The sequence below is a fragment of the Amblyomma maculatum genome, unplaced genomic scaffold (genome assembly GCF_055883805.1).
Source record: "Amblyomma maculatum isolate TAMU_Amacu unplaced genomic scaffold, ASM5588380v1 scaffold_13, whole genome shotgun sequence".
Taxonomy (NCBI): domain Eukaryota; kingdom Metazoa; phylum Arthropoda; class Arachnida; order Ixodida; family Ixodidae; genus Amblyomma; species Amblyomma maculatum.
The window spans coordinates 38279504-38291587 of record NW_028146738.1 but is presented as its reverse complement, the minus strand read 5'-3'; the positions used below and the strand labels follow the sequence as shown (position 1 = coordinate 38291587).

Here is a 12084-nt window from a genome sequence, read left to right as displayed (position 1 = left end):
AACAAAGAAAAACTAGGAACTCTGCATTTTGGTGCCGAAACCCGGGAAGTGTTGGTCAACTGTCCTCAACGGCGACATGGAGCGACTTCAAAAGAAGCAAGCAGCACTACGACAGGCCATCGACAAGATTGTCGCAGCAGTCGCCAACCTTCTACAACAGCCTGCAGTCGAAAGCGGTGAGGTGGAAGAACAATTTGACCTTCTTGTCGAGCAGTCAGAAGAGTTAAAAACAGTCAACGACAGCATTGAAAACAAAATAGATTTGCAGGAACTTGACGCAGAGTTGTCCGCAAGCTCTGCCTACAATGAGAAGATAAGCGTCACTAAAACGCGTATCAAAAGAGCTCTGCGAGATCAAGCCTCAAGCGAAGACCGATCGACAACTCCATCAGTAACGGGGGTTTCTTGCGAGCCTAATTCTCGGCAGTTAGTCCACGCCAACGTTACCACAAGCCAGCTTCCCTCTACAACAACGAAATTGCCTAAGCTCGAAATTGTCAAATTCAATGGGGACTTGCGATCATGGCAGAGATTTTGGAACCAATTCGAGGCAACTGTTCATGAGAACGGAGCTCTTTCACCAATCGATAAATTTCAGTACCTGACAAGCTATCTTACAGGGAAGGCTGCCGCGGCTATTGAGGGTTTGTCGTTAAGCAATGAGAATTATGTCGTTGCCATCAAGACCCTGACAGAAAGATTTGGCAAGGAGGACGTCATAATCGAGGAACACATGTCTCGATTGCTCGGTGTTCGTCCGGTGAACAGTCTCCATGACACAGAACAGCTCAGGACCCTCTATATTGAGGTAAAGTCTGGGGTCCGAAGCCTCGAGGCACTGGGCGTGACATCGAGCACGTACGGCGTGTTGTTGCTGACTGTACTTCGGAAAAGCATTCCAGATCAGCTTTGCCTTGAATATTACCGAAGGAAGGCCAGTGATACAACCGTTCCCCAAGACGAGCGCCAAGATTTCCTCGAGTTCTTAAGAATGGAAGTGGAAAGCAGAGAACGAGCACAGTGTAGCAGCCGACAGACCCTGAACAAGGACCTTAAACCGAGAGAGTCAAGCCTAAAGGGAAGACCGCCAACTGCATCAATATTTGTTGTAAAAAACCACGAGTCACAATGTTCATTTTGGGGAGCAGAAGATCACGTTACAGCAGACTGCGTGGCCTCCGTTTCACCAGACGTCAAGAGAGAAATAATGGCCAAAGAGAGACGATGCTTCAAATGCACGAAAAAGAACCATCGTGCCGCCGAGTGCAGAACAGTCAAGTGGCTCAAGTGCGCGAAATGCTCCGCCCGGCACGCGACAGGCGTCTGCGAAGTTAGCAACTCGACCGCACCCCTCAAAGGAAAATTATTCTGCACCTCCTCAGATTACCATGCATTCATCGTTGCAGGGTGCGCAGACTGGCTGTACGCCTCGCGTGCTTTTACAGACAGCACAAGCCTGGCCAGAATCGAGAGAGAAGCGCGCCTTGGTGAGGATTCTACTCGACGGTGGCAGCCAGAGAACGTTCATAAAACAAGGCGTTTCTCAGCGTCTCAAGCTTCGAGTGGTTGCAGAAGAACGTCTCGCTATTCACACCTTCGGGACCACCAAGCCAAATGTAACAACATGCAACAGAGTCGAGGTGGGGCTACGGAGCCGGCATAACGATCATGTAATTCGAGTCGAGGCCCTCGAGGTTCCAGAAATTTCTGGGGACTTCTTGCCACCCCCTGACGCTGCCGCTACTCGCCTGGTTGCAGACCAAGGGCTCCAACTCACTGACCTGGACCCGGACGACTATCGGCAGGACACGAAGAGATTTTTGCTGCAAGCATCAGCGCGTATTTTCGGCCCCTTTGGGTTCCTTGCACCAGTTTCCACCACAGCGAAGGTTTTGTTTCAAACCCTTTGGGAGCGAGGTACACACTGGGATGAGAAACTGCCTTCAGACGTACTTGAGAAATGGGAAATTTGGTGCCAACAGCTTCCTGAGCTTCGCCACATCTCCGTACCTCGAAAACTAGCCGTGAAAGGAGAGCATGACGAGCCTGAGCTTCACATTTTCTGCGATGCCAGTCCGAGAGCTTATGGTGCCATCGCTTACGTCCGGACAAAAAACGAAGATGGGAGCTTCACTGTATCCCTTTTAATGGCCAAGTCCAGGGTGGCTCCGCTAAAGCGCCTTTCATTGCCGCGGTTGGAACTAATGGGGGCCCTGATAGGAGCTCGGTTGGCAAAAACGCTTCTTCAGCAGCTGAACGTGAGAGCCATTTCGATTCACTGCTGGAGTGACTCAACCGTGGCCCTGAGCTGGATAAAAAGCAGTGCCTTAAGGTGGAAACCTTTTATTGCCAACAGAGTACAAGAGATTCAGTCTCTGACTGATCCAGCGGTTTGGAGGCATTGCCCTGGAAAGACAAACTCCGCAGATCTATTAACAAGGGGCATTATGCCTTCCGCTTTGGTTGAAAGTGAAACATGGTGGAATGGGCCGGCATGGCTGAGGACGGCCAACGAGCACCCCGCGTTTCTACCGAACACTGATTGCAGCTCTTGCGCAGAGGAAGAAAGGGTTGTGCAGGTGCTCAATGCAGTAACCTGCAGTGCACCGGAGCCACTGTTGGATATTGTGAATATCAGCTCTTTAACCAGAGTTATTCGGGTAACCGCATGGGTACAGCGCTTCCTGAATAACTCTCGAAACCCTTCCCAGAAACAAGGAGGTGAGTTAACTGCGACAGAGCTGGCACAGGCCGAGAAGTACTGGCTTCGAGTGTCACAAAGGACAAGCTTCTCTGAAGAAATAAGCGCCATTCAATCGTCAGCTACTCTGGACAAGAAATCACCCATTCTAGCTCTCAACCCTTTTCTCGACGCTGACGGCATACTTAGAGTTGGTGGCAGACTTCAACATTGCGCGGAAGAGGAGAGCACAAAACACCCCGCTATACTCTCCTCAGCACACCGGTTCACACTGTTGCTCATAACGCGAGAGCACAAACGGTTGCTTCATGCGGGAGTGCGAGACATGCTATGCCACCTTCGTGAGCGCTACTGGGTACTTAGGGCGAGAAAGACTGTAAAATCCATAATCCAGCGCTGCCCTCAGTGTCAGAAACAACGCTGCCGACCTGCTACAGAGCCTGTGGCCCGCCCCCCTTCCCTCAGACCGTGCCACAAGGGCTGACCCATTTCAGATCACAGGTGTCGATTTTGCGGGCCCTTTATTTTTCAATGACAGAGGCACGACACACAAGGGCTATGTGGCTCTCTTTATGTGCGCAGTAACCAGAGCAATCCATCTCGAACTCGAAGGCGACCTCACTTCAAACTCATTCATCATGGCGTTCAGACGATTTGTCTCCCGCCGAGGAATGATCAAAGTCATGTATTCAGATAACGCTCTAACATTCAAGAGAGCATCAAAAGACCTCGAAAAGATGTTCCAAACGGCGCGGGGAGCTGAAGTCCTCACCTACATCGGACAAAATGGAATATCTTGGAAATTCATTGTAGAGAGAGCGGCATGGTGGGGCGGCTTTTGGGAAAGGATGGTGCGTACTGTGAAAGCCTGTCTTCGCAAAACCCTTGGAAGAAGCTGTCTCGATTTTGACGGCGTGCGCACAGTCCTAACAGAGGTCGAGGCGGTCGTAAATTCCCGTCCCCTAACGTACGTCCACTCGGATGCGGGGAAGCCAGCGCCCCTAACACCAGCCCATTTCCTTGTCGGGCATCGGCTTACAGCTTTACCATCCACAGCTGCAGCCACTTCTGCGGAGTCAACGCGTGAAATACTGCGAGGGAGATGGAGGTGCCGCGTCACGCTCGTTGATTCATTCTGGAGACGATGGAGGCGCGAATACCTCCTAGAGCTCAGGTCTGCGCACTGGACCAAACCCACGCGGCAGCGAAGTGTTACGGAAGACGATATTGTGCTTTTAGGTGACGAACGGACGCCCCGCCAGATGTGGCCGATGGCTCGAGTCAAGGAGACCTTCCCAGGGAGGGACGGCAATGTACGCGCCTGCACAATTGCGCTCCCAAACAAGAGGGAGCTTCGGCGACCAGTGCAGGCCCTTTTTCCTCTCGAACTCCAAGGCGAGGATGTCCCACGCTCAGAACCGAAATGAGCTGAAGCTCATTTGGGGGGGAGGATGTAGAAAATGGAGGATACACGTGTCGAAAATGCTGCACTTAGGGGGGCACCCGAAGAGCGCAGGAAGAAGAAACGAGAAGACAAACGGCTTCCAGGAACTGGTCCGCACTTCGAACGCGCAAGCGAAACCCGAGCCGAAGCTGCAGATGGCCCGCTCCTGCCCCGCGAAGACCAGCATGCCGAAGCCACAGCAGAAAGCTCTCTCCCTCTCCCCCTTTCCTCCTTTCATGTTTCTCTCCTCTCCAGTGCTGCCCGACTCTTGTAAAATAAACCTAGTCTCTTAACCGTTACCGAACGTGTGTGTGTCGTTCTTTTGAGGCTCCTGCGTGCACGGCCCTGCCGCCCGAACGAGTAACGCGCAGTAAAGGAGAATCGTGGCGCGACCTTGCTAGCATCGCTCCGTGGGGCTCGCTGTACAGTGAGACTAACCTAACAAAGAAAAACTATGAACTCTACACCAAGCATACCACAGCTGTAACAGACGGGTGGTTCACGTGCACGGTTCAAATGATAGCCCTCGGTAACAGGATCGAAGCGATCAGCAAAGTCCAGCCGCTGGGGTTGTTGCGGAGGAGGTGGCGTCCTGTAGTGGGTACGAGCTAGGGGAGCAGGGCCATATGAGTCGTTTCGGTGGTCACGGACGGGAGGAGGAGCGGTAGAACCCCAAGAGCGCTGGATGGGAGCTGCCTGCAGGGAGCAGCTATCACAGGGGATTGCACGGCGGTTCACATCTTGATGGCGGGAGAGCTCATCACGGACAATTTGGTGAATCATGTCGACCAAATGCGGAGGCTCATGTGAATGCTCGTGGAAATCCACGCTTGCAACAGTGGTCACGTTAGCAGACGGCCGAATTTCGGGGTTATGTGACGCAGCTTTAAAGTTTCGAACGTACGACAGCGCTTGATCACGGCCGTGGGAAAATCTAAGTTTTCTTTTGTAATTAAAAAGTTATATACGTCCACCGCGATGCCCTTTAAGAGGTGGCCAACTCTGTCTTCGTCAGACATGCTCGGATTCACCGCTTTGCAGAGTTTTAGGACCTCTTCTATGTACAATGTGCATGTTTCACCAGGCCCCTGGGCTCGCTGGAATAAAGTCCGCTCAGCGCATTTCCGTTTTGCCGTGGTATCCCCGAAACAATTTCGAATCTCCTCTTCAAAACGATCCCAGCTCGTTAGGGACGCTTCACGGTTCTCAAACCATGTCAGGGCTGTGGAGTCCAAGAAAAAAACATTTGCCAGCATTAAAGTGGCATCCCAGCGATTGTACTTGCTCACCCGCTGGTAATTGGTGAGCCAGTCGTCCACGTCTTCGCCAGCCTTGCCAGAAAAGGTCCGCGGCTCACGGTAATGCTGTCATGCGGGTGCCGCTGGACCTGGCTGCCGTGCGTCGCCGTCTTGGATCATTGTGGCAGTCAAAGGGGGGAGCCCAGCGAGTCGTCGGCTCGAACGAGGTAGAGAGGAATCCGGGGTGATCGTTGCAGCACCTTCCACCACACTGTTAAGGTTTATTTACAGAGTGGTTCTGCACCTTAGCCTGATGTGCTAAGCAACAGATGGTGAGCTTCCTCTTCTTCCACTTCTATTCCGGAGAGCATCTTTTTGCACTTCCTTGTTCTCTTCTGTTCGCATGCCTGACAGTATTGTTAATAATAATAATAATAATAATAATAATAATAATAATAATAATAATAATAATAATAATAATAATAATAACAATATTAATAATAGCATTAATAACAACAACAACAACAACAACAATAATAATAATAATAATAATAATAATAATAATAATAATAATAATAATAACAATAATAATAATAATAATAATAATAATAATAATAATAATAATAATAATAATAATAATAATAATCAATCAATCTTCAATCAATCAATCTTTATTTATTTAATGTGCGCAGGAACAACCATGTGGTCTTTGTGCTGCAGCACAAATAAAAAAAAAAAAGAAACAAAAATGAAAAAGCACAAACATGTTTACACACACAGAGAGAACACAAAAAAAGAAATAAATAATACATGAAATGACAGACGAAAAGTATCACGGAAAGTAAGCAAACAATGAGTAGCATCACTTATATACACAGTGAGAGAATTTTTTAGCACACCAGGAAATAAAGAAAAAAAAAGAACGGTATATAGAAGAAAAAAAAAACAAATAACTGACATTGATTATAGTAATATAGAAATATACATAAAATAAACAACCCTTCCAGGCGCAACAAGTGCATGGTACTTAAAACACAGGCTAGAAATACAGAATAATACAATAAAGAAGTAAAATTGAACAAGGGGCAGTAAGATTCGAATATAAAGTTTAAAGTTGAAATATAAGTAAGAAACGGATAAAAAGTAGTTCACGATACAGACAGCATTGAACAGGAGAAAAAGCAAAAAGTGAAGTAAATACAATTTAAGGCTAGAAAGTGGGAGTTTTAAGTGATAAAGTACTATTTAGAATACAACGCTACGAACATCCAATGTAAATGAACAGAGAGAGTTTTGGAAGATGTCAAGGTGAGGACAAAAAGAGTTAAATAACCACTGCATCCTGTCCAGAGGGGAGTGGGAATGAAGAGGAGAAACCTGAAATGGTCTGAATTCCCTCATGCTCTTTCGCGGAACGCGCAGTAGGATGTACTCTAAGAGCTGAGGGCACATAATGTGGCCATGAAGGAGTTTGTACAGAAATATGATATCAAGTCTGATACGACGGCAGTGAAGGGAAGGAAGATTCAGTTGGGTGCTCCTGGTGGAGCGAGAGGGGGAAGTTGCGCAAGGAAAGCGATAATGAAATATCCGTAAAAATTTTTTTTGTACTCTGTCAACCTTGTCCAAGTTCGATTTGCAAGTGCCATTCCAAACAACCGACGCATACTCCAAGACCGGCAGGCATATGGACAGGTACAGTTTTAGGAACGGAAGTGGAGTATGGAACTCTCTCGAAAGTCTGCAAACGAATCCGAGTGTGCGCATAGCCCGCTGAGCAATGCGGTTAGTGTGAGAGGAGAAGCTGAGGGTGCGGTCAAAAAGTACACCAAGGTCATTAATTTCATCAACCCTATCCAACAGCACAGAATTCACAGAATAATGGTAGAGAAAGCTATGTGTTTTACGAGTAAAGGACACAACCCTAGTTTTGGAAGAATTGAGGGTAAGTCGATTCATCGCACACCAATCAGAAAAAGCAGATATGTCCGATTGCAACAACACGCAATCTTGAAAAGAATGTATTACCTTGAATATTTTTATATCATCAGCATAAAGAAGAAACGAGGAGTTCTTTATCGCCGAGGAAACATCATTAATAAAAACGGAGAAGAGAAGCGGGCCTAGTACTGAACCTTGAGGAACTCCACTCGTTGCAGGGTAAACGAAAGAAGTCTGTCCATTGACACTGACAAAGCAGAAGCGATCAAGGAGATAGTTGCGTAGGAGGGCTACGAGTGAGACTTCAACGCCAGAGAGTAGAAGTTTTTCAAGAAGTAGTGAGTGAGTAACAACGTCGAAAGCTTTGCTCATATCACAGTACACAGTGTCAACCTGACCCCTCTGAAGGACTGCTGCAGAGGCATACGTCATAAACGTGACTAGGTTGGTAGAAGTAGAGCGACCCGACATGAAGCCATGTTGATTCGGTACTATGATATGTTTGAGATGGAAGGAAAGTACGCTGTGCAAAGCTAATTCGAAAAGCTTAGAGGTTGCACATAGAAGAGAAATCGGACGATAATTGGAAACATCAGATTTGTTTCCAGACTTGAAGACAGGAAACACGCGTGCCATTTTCCACACGCGAGGAAAGGCAGCATTTTTTAAACAGTTATTAAATATGGCAGTCAGTACTGGTACGAAGATATAACTGAAGGCTTTTATTATGGCAGCTGGAATGCCATCAGGTCCAGGAGACAAAGAAGGTCTCAGACGCTTAAGACTCTCACTTATCAACTCCTCGTCAAAGAGAATGGAATTAAATAGTGCACCAGATGGGAGGCAAACGGAATCACAATGTGGATGTTTGTAAACGGAGGAAAAATGTTGTGCAAAACTGTCGGCAACATCCCGAATTTCCGAACCCTGAGAGTCAACTAAGCTGATACTTAAATCTGATTTAATGGAACGCTTGCGAACGTAACGCCAGAACTGACTAGGACGATTTGAGGCATTCCTCTCTAAAGACTCAAGATAGGAGTCGTAGTCCCGCTTGTATAAGCGTTTGCAAAGAGAACGCACACGGCGAAACTCATCTGCCCAATTATGAAACCCAGGGCGTTTCGCCTTACGATGGGCCCGTTCCTTGAGCTTTAACGCCGTTATTAGTTCCCTTGAAAACCAGGAAGGGAACTTCCTACGCGTAGGAGTATGCAAAGGGATGTACCGACGCATACCATCAAGAACTATTTCTGTAAAGCGACTGACTTGTCCATCTGAATCATTAATGTCATTTAAAAGGGACCAGTCGACGGAAGAGAAGAAATTGAAAAGACCGACATAATCACCACGTGCATACGCGAAACGGGGCGAATTCCACACCCGATCTGAATTAGTAGAAGGTGAGGCAGAGAGAGCAGTAGTAACTAGAAGCGGAGGGTGAAATTTGTCACAGCGAGTCAGCGGTATGTCTGAACTCGAGACTCGAACACTTTCAAAATTCGATAGACAGATGTCAAGAATATTACCGCAACAGTTTGCAATGAAATTGTGTTGCTGCAAAGAGTTAAAGGCTATAAAATCAAGTAGAGCGTTACACTTACTTAATATGTAATGATTGTTGTGAGAAGAAATAAGTGAGTTCCAGTTGATACCAGGAGTATTAAAATCACCTAAAATAAGAAGTTTGTGTTTGCTATGACGGGTTATAACATGTTCGATTGAGAGCAGAACATCATCATAGGCTGAAGGAGGTAGATTCGGAGGAATGTAGAAAGCTGCAAGTAAAAGTTTTTCATATCGATTTAAAGTGACCTCGAGCCACACACATTCTTCAACAGTTTCCAGATCGGAACGTCGAACACACTTCACAAAACTGTCAATAGCAATGAGCACTCCACCTCCTCTTGATATGGGACCTGTTTCAGGGCGGTCGCTACGAAAAACAGAGTAATTATTTGGAAAGAAATCATTGGAAGGAATATCACTTGACAGCCAGGTTTCGGTAACCACAACAGCGGTATAACAAGAGGACAAGACGCTAGAAAAAAATTCTGATCCCTTAGTCCGAAGACCTCGGGCGTTTTGATAATAGATATCCAAATTAGGGGCCACTGCAATTTTGCGTCAGTTCAGAGGGATGAAGCATATCGTCGTAAAGCTTCCCACGAAAGTCCTTGTATATGCAGCCCATCGGCCACATCGAAGGCTCAACAAGCTTACTGTAGGATTCTTCATCAATTTCAATATGGAAGGACGAGTAGGAGTCGTACCTTGTTTTCAGCTGCCGGCAGGAAATGGGAGTAATATTCACTGATTTTAGATGGTTGGTAAGGTCTACCGATGTAGTATCGGGACTGAGTTTAGAGACGAAAATAGTCTTCGGACGCTTCTTTTGGTAAATGGCAACGTTCAGGACAGATGTGCTCGATGCGCCAGTAATGGCTCGACTTCGGTGCTTCTTCATCGCACTGGGTAAGTCAACCGCACGGCGAGGAGCAGAGGCAGAAGATGAACAGGTAATATCTCCAGGAGTCATCCCTCGATGAAGAGCGGCGGAGTAGTCCACAGATGGCTGCTCCTCACGGGTAGGATTGCCCACGGAGACAACGAGAGGACGCTCGACGAGAGGACGCTCACACTGCGAAGCAGCGCACCGCACAAGCTCCTGGCGTAGGCCGTGAACATCGGAACGTAGAGAGGCGATAACCTCGGCTTGTTGTACGAAAGCCCGCGAGTTCTCTACACGAAGGCGCTCGTTCTCTTCCCGTAGCTGGGCAACCTCATCGCTCAGAAAAGAGATTCCCTCAAGCGCGTCGAGGAGGAGAGCCCGTAGCGAGGCCAACTCACCGCCATGTTCGCCGGTCGCGGCTGAAGGGGGAAAACCGGTCGGGTGGCTGGGCAGGAGCGGGTCACCAGGGACTCTAGCACCACCGTCGCTAAGCCTAACACCGTCAGGCGACGACGACGCACACAAATTACACAAGAATGGCCGAGAGCCGGACTTCAGAAGTTGCAGCTCGTCATCCGCCCAGGTGACGCACTTCGTGTGAACACGTTTCGCACAGTCGGCACATCGTAATAATAATAATAATAATAATAATAATAATAATAATAATAATAATAATAATAATAATAATAATAATAATAATAATAATAATAATAATAATAATAATAATAATAATAATAATAATAATAATAATAAGGTTTATTCCGTTTTATGCAATACAAAGGTCAAAGACGTATAGGATAAATATGCTACAAACACCTGACAAGGGCCTTCTTGAATTCTTTTTCTGATATGCCATTTTTTAATTGGTTCAAATAATGACTTGATGAATTACACAGTCTACATTTTCTGAATTAGCATCAGCAAGCATTGGCTTTTCATTCTGTGCATTTTGATACCTTTGAAGCCCCTTTTTCTAAGTTTTCATATTTTTCTAATTATCTGAAATACTTAATTGATCATTTACGCATGCCGAATTTCCTAATTAGCATCATCAAGCATTGACTTGTACTGCGATCATTTTGACACTTTTGGGCCACCCTATTCACAACTTTTTCATTTTTTAAATTTCTCAAATTCATCAATTATCGCAATGATTTCCTTAACTCATCGTAAATCATCGATCACCAGTAAATCATCGATCACCGGAAGCCCAAAAACCACGGTGCGATATTTTACGCAGCCTTTCAGTTGTTCCCGGCAAAAGGGGCCGACAACTACAACTAGTACTACGGCGCCTATGGCTTTTCGGCTGGATGAGCTATGTAAGCTATCCCTTAAAGAAAGAGTTTATGTTGAATAAAAGCCCGAATTTTCGGGAAAGCTTAACTGACCACAATCTTCATAATCAATGAAGGTTCAATGCCATGCCGTAATCAGTGTTCAGTACACACTGTTCAAAGTGGAGCCCGTTATCTCGATTATATGGTATGGAGCGAGTGCCTAGAGAAGCGGGAAACTCTCTTTGCGACCCCCAAGCCAGCACAAGTAAAAAAAAAAATCGGAAAGAAAAAAAAGGGGGGCTCCGAGATGGAGTAGTCTGAATTGAGTTATGCTCACCTCGCACAAATGCGAGTGCGGCACCTTGCAAAATCGAGCTCAGAACGCCAGCCACGGTCCGTTCCAACGGCCGACCGGGGCCCTTCGGTCACGCCTAGGCCGGTAAGAGCGCAGGCATCCTCCTCCCTCAACCGAACCCCGCGGCGTACGTTTCTTGTGGAGCCGACCGACCTCTCGGTTGGGACCCGCCTAGGGCCTTCGCAGGGCGGGCTCCTGTCTGTGGAGCCGACCGACCTCTCGGTTGGGACCCGCCTAGGGCCTTCGCAGGGCGGGCTCCTGTCTCAGACCTTCCCAGGGGAAGCAATTCGAGCAACAGTGTGCTCTGGAGGTGTCCCCTTATGCAAGCATCACCCCGGAACCCGTCAGCTAATGCCGACAGGCGGCCATATCTATAGTCAAACACCATAGTAACAACACCATATTTATAGGAAAAAAACTTTATCAAAACACCAAGTGGCCACCTAAATATTTCCTCTTATTTCTCATTGTGACAGCATCACGGTGCTATTCGGCACGTTACTTTTATTCAAATGAAGCAATACTGCGTTGCGTAATAGGCGTATGCAACTCTTAAATGACCTATACGAGGCCCGTCCGCGTGAACTAACCAATTGTGCACAAAGGAGATTCATTTGGTCAACACTTTATTCCAATTTTCTCAATCCTACACTTAATATGTTAAAAGCAAATG

General features: G+C 47.0%; 1 non-coding gene across 1 annotated transcript; it reads right to left on the bottom strand.

Annotated features, from left to right (window-relative positions):
• Positions 1–11357: 11357 nt before the first annotated feature.
• LOC146172602 (Nuclear RNase P) lies at positions 11358–11750 on the bottom strand. Its single transcript, XR_014702612.1, has one exon.
• Between the last annotated feature and the right edge of the window lie 334 nt (positions 11751–12084).